The sequence below is a fragment of the Phycodurus eques genome, chromosome 22 (genome assembly GCF_024500275.1).
Source record: "Phycodurus eques isolate BA_2022a chromosome 22, UOR_Pequ_1.1, whole genome shotgun sequence".
NCBI classification, from domain to species: Eukaryota; Metazoa; Chordata; class Actinopteri; order Syngnathiformes; family Syngnathidae; genus Phycodurus; species Phycodurus eques.
The window spans coordinates 6,619,309-6,630,943 of record NC_084546.1 but is presented as its reverse complement, the minus strand read 5'-3'; positions in this window follow the sequence as shown (position 1 = coordinate 6,630,943).

Sequence of the window (11,635 nt, the reverse complement as noted above, 5' to 3'; positions counted from 1 at the left end):
GGCCGATTGTCAAAATTGGACATCCGTTGGATTTTAGGATACCGTACTTAATTTTGTTGGCTCTTGAACCTTCCTACATAAAAAAAATGTGAAATATTTGTGCTAATTTACACTGCATTTGTCTCAGTCAGTGGTTAAAGGCGTTCTTACAAAATACCCTACAAGTCAACTTTGGAGACACTTCTCCATTCACGAGCATGAGAATGTGTTTCAAAAGGATAGATTCAGTTTTTGACATGGACTACCCCAATGAGAGCCAATTTATCCATCCATCCATGGAACCTATCCCGGATGACTTTGGGGACACTCGAGAAGCATCACCCAAGCAATAGTCGCCGAGAATTATTATGTTTGCGAAGGCCGACTATTTCGTGCAACTCATTGGCTTGCGGGCGTACCAAATGTCCAGTGTGCTGTTCTAGGCAAAATGTAAGCAGTGTTTCATGTTTACGAATGAGCTGAAAATTGCATTTCGATTGCACAGCACAATGTGTCTGCATCAAGGACACTAATCATTTGTTTAATCGTTTTTTTTTTTTTTTTTTTTTCTCTCTCATTGCTTCGATCCATTAACTTCTTATGTTCTTTGGAGACAGCGCAGGATACCGTCAGAATAATGAACGTATTCCAGCAATTTATTGTGCCACTGATGCTGTTTCCAGCAAAACCTCAGCATTGGCGAATAGAAGTGTGCCGCTTCTGCTTAATTGTGCAAAAGACTGCATTACATTTCTTGATGAAATTTTTTTCAAATCAATAATACATCATGAACGTAGGTGATTATACACTGCAAATTAAACCCAGTTTGGAAAGTGTTTTATGCATTGCTATTTTGGTCCAGCCTGACCTTACCTCTTGTTAATTAACAGCGTCTTAATATAGATTTTGCACATATTGACGAATTCTAAATACTGTATGTGCGTGGCATGATCTGCAACCGTACGATGAGTTTTTAATTGCTCCACTGGGGATTCGTAATTTAGTTGCAATTGCTGGGATAGGCTCCAGCCCTCCCGCGACCCTTGTGAGGATAAGCGGCTCAGAAAATGGATGGATGGATGAATTCCACGCTTACAGTGTGCCTTAGTCCATTTGTCCAATGTTATCATCAGGGATACTTGACTTATAAGGGCTATTTATGATACCGTCCATCACATTTGCTGGTACTGTTTGACAAATTGAATGAGCGTTTGCATGTACGTGTAAGTGTCAGCAGATGTGTCTCGCACTAATACCAAATGATGTTCTAGTAGGCTTTCTTGACTTTTTTTTTTTTTTTGCTACCTCGTAGAATGAAATGATCTAAATGATCTATCCATCCATCATCCATTATCTGAGCCGCTTATCGCCACAAGGGTCGCGGGAGCGCTGGAGCCTGTCCCAGCTGTCATCGGGCAGGAGGCGGGGTACACCCTGAACTGGTTGCCAGCCAATCGCAGGGCACATAGAAACAAACAACCATCCGTACTCACATTCACACCTACGGGCAATTTAGAGTCTCCAATTAATGCATGTTTTTGCATGCATTAATTGGGAGGAAACCGGAATACCCGGAGAAACCCCACGCAGGCACGGGGAGAACACGCAAACTCCACACAGACGGGGCCGAGGATTGAACCCGGGTCCTCAGAACTGTGAGGCTGACGCTCTAACCAGTCGGCCACCGTGCCGCCCTAAATGAGCTAACATTTGAGCATGGGTGTGTAGACTGTCTATGTTTGAGTAAAATTGACATTCTTCTTTTATTCTATAAATGCCCAAATTCCAAATACAGTATGAATATTGTCATTTTGAGAATTTATTTGCTTAAAATGCAAAAAAAAAAAAAAAAAAGAAATAGTTAAAAATACCCAAAAAGGTCCAGTGTTGTCTGGTGTCTTATTTCTTTCTAGAGCCGTATGTACAGTCCATAATACTGTAATGTAAGGTAAAAAATCTGTATTCATGTGGAGTTACCATTCATCTATCATTTGGCTGCCACTCATTGAAATCAGGTAGACATCTTTCTCTTCCAAAATGGAAATGCTAAGAGTGCAAATGGAGGAAATGTGCCAGGCACAGCTATGCTGTGACATGTTTCCATGTGCCCTTAAAAATGGCACAATGGCAAAATCTTTTAGCGGAACTGTTGGGTCGCAGTCAGGGCCACACTTCAGAAGCTAGCGGCTTCCTCAAGATGTTATTACCATATTTCTCCGCACTCTGATGCACCTCGGTGTGTACGCGTAAGAACTGAAACGAACCGAACCTTATAAAATGATATCAGCCTCCAAATCTATGTGCGTCATAGATAGCCGTGATTTACTCCAGATGCGTCACTTTGCTATTGTTGGGACTAAGATGTAATTATTTTGCCTTTAAACTGAATAACATGACCTTTTATGTTGGGTCGATAGCTCCTCACACAGCGGTTTTATTCCCAACTATTTACCGGCTCATTGTCCCGTAAAGTACTGATGTGGGATCGGAAGGCTTGAATTTGCAGGATTGAGATGTAGTATCAAATTCAAAACAGAATATGAAGTTTGTGTTGAAAGCAATTGTCACATCTAATTCTCCTACTCGGGCACGCCACAGTATATGTGTGTGTATATATATTTATATATATAGTTATATATATATTATATATATATATAGTTATATATATATTCCTCGTTGTTATCTGCTTTTGACATTTGGAGGCCTGATCCGGGATGTAACGCCTCACTATCTAATAATGTACAGTCCATGTGTGCAAACAATCCAACAAGGCCGGTTACAAGCGCTTATTATCAGGCAGCTGGTGGCTTGACATTTAAATTTAAAATAGGACGCTTTCTTCCACGAGTGTGACTCATTTCCGATGTGCGCAGATTAGAAGAGGAGGAAATCCGGTTTCCTGAATGCACGTGATCCGTATGAGAACTAGGGTCGGGGTTGTTGTGGACACTGACCAGAGAATTTGGTGGATCGCACACATCGGAGTTGAATACTTTGCTGCATGTGTACGCATTACTTTCCTCACAAACCTTGTTGGTCTCCACCACTTGCGATCACGTTTCTGGAGAACAGCGATTCCTCGAGTCGTTCTCTTGTGGTACACGAAAGAAAGAACCACAAATACAATAAAATACAGCGGTGCCTTGAGATACGAGTGACCCAATTAGGTTTTTCAAGATACGAGTTGGTCAGCTGATTTTTTATTTTTTTTTATTTAGTTTTTTTTAAATACGAGCGCTGTATTGTGGCAGTGAATTCACTTCACGACAAGCAGCAGTTTGGCAGATAGTGAACAATTCTTTCAAAAATGAGGCTTCACGCTGTTTATTGCCACTCCCAGTTAAGGTTCACTGTCAAATTAAACACAAAACAGAGAACTACACACAGCTTTACCTCAGGAAAGTCTGTTTAGCTTAATGCTAACAAACAATGCAAAATGCCTTCGGCCAGGCTAACAATTAGCATCTGTGTAGCAATGTTATAAACCTTTAGCAACCAATGTTTGAACACAAGCGGTGGAGCAACACACGTAGACAGATACTATAACAATTCTCATCGGCATATATTCCTTATCCTCTGCGAAGAATGACTAATATTACTTCGGCTTACTGAGGAGCTGAGATGTCTCCATGCACAGTGGACACCCGCTATTTGCGGGAGATAGGGACCGGGCTGGACTCTGAATAGCGAAGATTTCAGGATAATTGACACTCATTATCATTGCTTTTTTTTTTTTTTTTTTTAAATAATAATTATTGAATAAGGGGGGGATAGCCCACCAATATGCATTTTCAGGGTTGCCTCACCCCAAAAGAAAATCAAAAAGAAAAATTTCAAAAATACATAAAAATTTGGGGGTGGTGAGAAAAAATTAGAAAAACATTAGGAAAACAAAAACCAATAACTGAATTACATTGAGGCAAAAAATATGGCAAAAACAGTTTAATTCTTTCAATTGTATTTAATTATGCCATACGGTATGTTTTTAAAAAGTACAATACGGTGCTATTTTTGTCATTAAAAACAGATTGGAAAAATGTAATTTTGGGGCAGGCTGAAACAGATTAATGGCATTGCCAGTTCATTTCAATGGGAGAGATGATTTGAGATATGAGTGTTTAGAGTTACGAGCATGGTCACGGGACAAATGACACTCATATCTCAAGGCGCATAAAATCAAACATATTAGAAAGAATGAAAATATCACCCGATATCAAGAAAATGGAGCCATATTAGTCGCAGTTCAATTGTCTTTAATAATATTACTTCAATACATTTGTATTCAATGTTTAAGACGTGTTTGTTTTTAAACCTCTATTTCAGTCCATGTTTTTTGATTGAATTCATGCGCCAAACATTTGGACCATGTAACAACCCACTTTTTAAATGTTCCTGTAAGTGCAGTTGCACTGGCTTACAATAAAAAGAAATGTTGTTTTTTTCTGAATAAAAGCTGTTCTCCATTTTTTTGATGAACACTACGACTTCGCCACAAGATTTTAATGTGGGTCAGGATGGTGGTGCTTTGAGAGCTAAGTATTGTTTTAGGCGGTACTTGGCGCAAAACGTTTGTGAGCCATGGCTGTGGGATAAACAGGAAAATGTCATCTCGTGTCAAACTCTGCATTAATTATCGCAGTGCCCTTGAGATGTTGAACTGAAGGGTGTTAATTATGTTTTAATGGAAGGGGGCTGCCGCCAAGAATGCAAATTCAACTCTCACATAATTATACACCAGACGATAAGATCGATGGTGTTGGGATTTGGAGTTGAACAGATCACATTGCTCACACAAGAGAAAGTGAGGACATTGTCAATTTCCAGCGCCGTGGTGGCAAGTTGAGGCTCCGTTGCCTTTTGCCCGCACCTCGCATCGACTCACTTCTCAATCTGCCAAAATGTAGGATATTGCAGAAATGTCAGATATTATCCTCCCCTGACAGCCTTATGTAAGTCCCGCGCGTGTGTCAGGCATAATCCTCTTAGTGGTCGAAGGGGTCGCCTTAACGGGAAACAAAACAGTTTGCCTCCTCTGTCCTCTGCTTTTAATAATCAAAATGGAATTTGCACGAAGGCCGCCGCAGCGCGTGTAGGAGTAATCCTCGCTAGAGGACACGACTGCCGTCCCGATGTAGAGCCATTTCTCCTGTGTTCAACGACAGTGTGTCCAGCGTTAGGGACGTCAACACAAACACGATTGTTTTGACGGACGAAGGTGCGTTCTGTGGTCAGAGTGACACTTTTACATATGCAGCGTATTTACTGACTGTGACCCAACCGCTTCGAAAAGCCTTCGTATGCCTTAAGCTTGAGTCATTGGTTGGCACGCAGGCCCGTGCAGTCACTAAAATACAATATATTGTATACAGTGAAAAAAGGAGTGTACAAATATAGTATCATCGTTTTTTTTTTAATTTGACTTTAGTATCAAATCATATTTATTAATATATATATATATATATATATATATATATATATATATATAGTTCATGCGTTGCCAATCACTGAGGAAGAAAATAAAAAGGAATTTACTGGAAATAACCTCCTCATAATGGCGATGAACACGCTCAATGAAGACAAGTAATGGAAATGCTAAAGTACATGTTTTATAAACAGAATTTGGAATGTTGTGAAGAGGTGTACAAAGTGCAGCCCGTGGGCCATTTGCGGCCCAACGTCATTTGTTTAGGGGCCCACAGCATATGCTAAAAGGAACATTCGGCACGGCCCGCTGCGCTAGTTTAAAAATAAGGCAGCGTGAAAAGTGAGGGTGTCCAAAAGGTGTGTGTGGGGGGTGTGGGGGATTACAACATCCACATTCCACATTGATATGACACCCGTGTCTCTCCTCCTACGCTTACTACGACTACAAATAATAAATTGGCTGTATATCGTATTTGCAAATTTGCAAAGAAAGTATTTATAACTATTTTCTCTACATAATCCATGGTGAATATAATTCACTTTCGGAAGCAAAAATGAAAAATAACCAACTTTATTACGCTACATAAAAATGACCTAATCACAGCGGTTTTTTTTTGCATTTGTGGCGCTTTATGGTCTTGTCAATCAGCCAATTATTTTCAGAAGAAAATAAACGAGTACTTATATAATTAGTTTGTCACGAGCGAGCTACGGCAGCATGACGTCAAAGCGATTCTGCCAAAGAAATGTTATGAACAGCCCGTCCTTGAGTGACAGCAAGACGGGTATGAAGCCCAAATAATCCACCAGTGTGTTGAAAGTTTGAATGGGGGCAAAGTGACAGCAAGGTTTGTGCTCTGGTGTTTACAATGCATCGTGAAGCTCACTGTTGCTCACCGCATACGCCCAACCCTGAGGGGAACTGAACAAGGTCCTCTGCATAGTTTACTCATTGACACTAAATCTACCTTCCTCCCAGATGAGCTATTTTGTGTAGTTGATGTTGATGTTTTTTTTTAAATGCGGCTCAGGTTCACGACTGAGCGCATGCGATGAATGCGAGGGCACAGCTGTCTCCACTAAAAAAAAAAAAAGAAAAGAAAAGAGGGACCTCATGTGGACTGAGCAGGAAAACAACTTTAATGAGGGTGTTTGAGTGGATTCTCTGCTGGGGTTAAACTGCAAACTACACACACTTGGACAGGAAGGGGGGAAAAAAACTACATCAAGCTCCATCATTTGCAAGGTTAGTAAAGTTTCAAAGTTTTGCAATCAATAATGCATGTAGAGAAACCGGCACGTGAGCATGTGTGTCCAGCTGTTAAAATAATCCCACATTGTCTGGTTACATTGAAGTCAAAATATTGTCGTTAACTCAATCATATACCCGTCAATGTTTATCTGGGGTTTTGTGTGTATTCCGGTATTATATTATCTAACTCGGTAAGGGCCAAAGTGCGTTGAACTTTGACCCATTGTCTTGAGCGTTCGCGTTCAAATAGCTGCAAGTCAGCGTCATCGAATATAATCATGTTCTTTTGAAATCCCTATTCAAGGTTCGTGACAGTTCTGTCTCATTTTTAACGTGTCAACCGCAAAGACAACGAAATGAACTCGATCAGAAGGGCTCGATTGTATACAATGACTTTTATGACGACTGAGAAGAGCAGACAGGAGGACAAAAAGTAAGTTTAGTTAGGTAGAAGTGAGCAAAATAATTCACTCAAACTAAATCCCCCTCCAGCCTTTTCACAGGGGCTACATTATTGGATTTGATGAACAATTAGCAATAGACATGTCAAAGATAAAAATGTAATCTTAAGACACCCTCCGTTAATCTTCATGTTAAATGGCGATGACTGGGATATTATAAATTTGAAATTGGTCATTAGTTCAATCACCAATGTCATAGAAAACATTTATGTGTAAGCTATTGGTTGTATACCTTTCAATACCATTGCTGCTCTCTCCAGAATGAAATAAAAGTTTGAATTGAACTGAATGATCAAACGCTATCATTGTTTTGATTGCTCGAATGTACTGTCGTGTTCCATGCGCCAATCTCGCCGCTGGTTTGTGACAAGCCCGACAAATGGAACTCATCCAGAACCAGAACTCCACTCGGGGTTTCTCCAGCCTCGTCGTCTCCCGCTGGGAGTCGATGCCGCCGGAATCGTCGTACGGTCAGTCGCGACATTGCACATTTTGCACGTTTTGATACTAGTATACACTTTTGACCCATTATAAGTGCAGCATGTAGCTTAGAGTATATTTTACCCATTATGAACGCTCAAGCAACGAAGTTTGCACTGCTTTAAGTTGTTGCTACAATATACCCACAGGACACTGATTGAGTTAACGGTTGAATTAAAACAAATAAAATAAAAAAATAAAAAAAAAGTTCAACCTTGCAAAAAGACACCTGAAATCTCCTAAACGCATATTGGAAAATGCGTTATGGTCCGATGAAACCAAGGTATCAAGTATAACAAAAAGCTGCCATTTGAACAAGGGGTGTGTAGACTTTTTATATCTACTGTATATACTCCCAAAATGCTTATACACCTATATCACATAGATACATTTTATACATACACTTTTCACATACCAATTGTTCTTTTCTACATTGAAAACGTATATTAATATGATGCTTTCACTGCAACACTTTTATATTTCATGAATTGCTCCACCATGTTCTTCTAACAGCAAGGCCAATATTTCCCCCCCCCCCCATCGACAGATAATAACGTCATCATCGTGCTGGGCGTGTCGACGTTTGCCCTGCAGCTGTGTTTGGCTCTCCTTATCATGCGGAGATGTCTGAATTTGGACAACAAAGCCAGGGAGGCTGTGGAGCACCCGCAGACTTTGCAGAAACTCCACATAGGTGGGTGTTTACCGCACTGCTATTGGTTTTGAGGTTTTACTCAATTCAGGTTTCAATTCAAGTTTCCATGGTGTGCATTGAATTACTAACTCCAAACTGCAGTTACTTAATTACTCAGGACTTGCATTAGACTGACATTTGACATTTCAAAGAAAGACGCGCACTGAGGACAACAGGATTAGCTATGTACAGTACCGTTCTAGTCACAGTATATACAGGATACATCGCTGCATTATCGGGTTGGGTGATACGGCCTTTCGATTTTCTGATTTGAATCGATCCCCCCGTGCTTATATAAAAAAGCAAACGATAATAGCATTCCCAGCACATTTTTTCTCCCCCTGAGCATCCGCTTTTTTTTTTACACTTGATTTTAAAAGAGGTTTTTTTCCTCTTGCAAAAAAAAAAAAAAAAAAAAATCCCTTTTGGCAAAACATGTATAAACACAATCCACTATAAACACTTTAACATAGTCAATGAGCAGTCAAACTGCATGAATCAAAGGCTAACACCCATCCCACGCTTTAAACGAAGGAAGCTGCAATAAAATAAAATACAAACTATGTTTTGCTGACCAGTAAACCTGAATGAAATGCTATCATCGACGAATTGACCAGACTATCCAGTATGTGTGTTTTCTGATTAGGTGATGAGTGTTTCGTTTCATGTAAAATGTTCTTCTTTTTCTCGCTCAAGATCCCTCGTCCTGCCACCCAGATGTTTCTCAACAGACGCCTAATCGCCGTTATGATGACTATTTATCATCTGCAGCTGGAGAAGGATGCTCCACAACTCCCACAGCCAAAACCTGTCTATTTGGACCTTCCGTCCCCTGGGACCTCGTTCAGTACTGAAAATGTGAATCACAAAAAGTTGAACGGCCTCAAAGTGGGAGGAAACACAGTTAGTCTCAAGTCGTCATTAGAACGGTTGTATTTTAAAAACGTGTTCATGATACCGAACTGTAATGACCTGCTCATGTGCAAAATCACTGACTCCAACATGATAAAGAATATGTTTTGTTTATGGTCACATAAGGGACACACAATGGCAAAATCAAATATGCTTTGCTCAGAGTAAGCAAAACATTATTGACTGTGAGTCTAAACTATTGTGTGCGTTTATTTAAACGTAGAGGACTTGATTTTTAATCAAACAGTATTGGTTACCATTGCCTTATGTAATTTTCTATCACGATAAGTCAGCACTATCTCATGTAATCCAATACAAGAGCAAAAATAACTATTTTGTTGCGTTCACAGTTGACTTGATATGTAATTATACTATGCTCACTTAATATGTAATAATACTGTGTTCATTTTTGTAAAATATTCTTAATTCACATTCACAACGTAATTATAAGCTTATTTAAGTCAAATTTTGTTGGTGAAATATTTTGAATTGTTTTGTGCATTGGTTTTATTCGGCGCTCGTGCGTGTAGTTCCAAGAATCGCCAGCGGGCGGTAGTAATGCAACAAATATCATAGAGTGTGGCCAATCTTACCAGCAAAGAAGACCAATACAGCAAAACATACCAAACAAATGCGTCTATCAATGATTTTCAACGTCTAAAACTAGCTTTTAAGAGCAATCAATCTCATTTTGTGTTCATAGGTTTAGAGGTTGGGCATTTATCAATGAATAGCCGTACCAGGTTTCACGTCAACGGAACCGTTTGTTATTCCAGTGCTGGAGCGGCTAGCTAAGTGGCTAATGACTGTCGGCAACTTTTGAACAAGAAGATGGAGACGATTCATCAAGGTTTGTACGTTGTCGGTGCACGAACGAGTACTAGCTGATTCCCCCCCCCCCCCTTTTTTTTCTTTTTGGTTGAGCTTTAAGAGTAAGATGACAATTCCGTTAAGAGCTACAAGGTAAGATAATTTGGCTAAAGTTTGGTTTAATGTGTATTACCAACCAGCCTGCATCTGCAAAAATGCATAAAGAAATTTCGAAAAGAAGAGCCAAGGTTTTTGTTTTTTTTCATGATTTTTGGACGGGGGATTTTTCTCATCCACAGATGCGTTCCATCAAACCTTTGGATCCAGTGATCCTTTTATAATCCACGTTTTCAAGCGATTAAATAGGGACTTTAATAAATTCAGTTGAATAAAATTCCAAATGTGCTCTTCTTCACAATATATATATTTTTTTCTGTATGACAAGAAAGGAGCCCATTGGAAGGCAAACACAGAGTCAATCATTCTTTTCCAGGGAGCCCATTGCCTCTGGCTTCTCTCCGCCTACTGGTGCCACCTCTGCAGCTCTTTTCAGCCTCCATGTGGCAGACCCTGAAGAAACAAGATGTCACAAGCTACTGGGAAGTGGCTGACTTTGTCTCTTTGGTGTCGGGGATGGTCCCGGAGCTGCTCGTGTTCAAGCACAGGTTGCAGCTCAACCTGGGGTTAAGAGCCAGGGTAAGTACCGCCGAGATGAGAGAGCGAGAAGTATTGCAATTACATGAGTATCATGAAGCCCTTTTCTACCTTTTAGTATATTCTTGAATTATGCCGAAGCGAGCGTCCCTTGGAATGTGACTTTATCTTGTCTCTCGTGGACAAGATTAAACAACAAAAAACCTCTGCGGTAGATGTAAGTTCCCTTTTAATGCCAGTTTCTGCCTCTGTCTTATCATGTGGCTGACAGTTGAAACCATGTGCGTCCTTACATTGCAGGTGAATGAAGAAGAGGAAGCCTCAATTCACTTTCTGGAGTTAATTCAAGTCCTTCTCAAGGATCCCGAAGAGAGACAACATTTCTTTGCGGTAAGACGTCATCCAGATCGTTTTAAATAATCGTGTGTATTCACAGGTTTTAATAATTTGACACTTTTTTTGTGTGTGCGTGTGTATCGCAAAGGATGTCTTCCCTACTCTGTACGGATTAGAGTACGAGAGGGATTTACGGTCACTATTTTGGGAGTTCCTCTGCCGACTCGGTCAGTTGTTACCGGTTCCTGACCTCAAACAGGTGAGGGCGACCATTTTGCCTTTTGAATGAATAACTGTAAGCTGTTGCAGCGACACAAATTGTATCGATTTGCCACTAAAGAGCGCAATCGCCTGTAGAAAAAAATGCCGGTCTTTCAAAGGCGGTACAGTACAGCGAACTGTTGTACGATAGGTAAAATCCGTGTGGCGGCGTGAAAAATAATGTCTCCAAATAGTTTGACCTTTCCCACGTGCTATAAACCCATGAAACCACATTTAAACTCATTAAAACCCTTTAAAATGATATTCTTAGCGCCTGTTCTCACACTCTCACTCAACACAGTACTCCAAATTAGAGGTTCGCTGTAATCCTCAGATCATTCAGAAATGAGCTTATTAATGTAGTTGTCATTA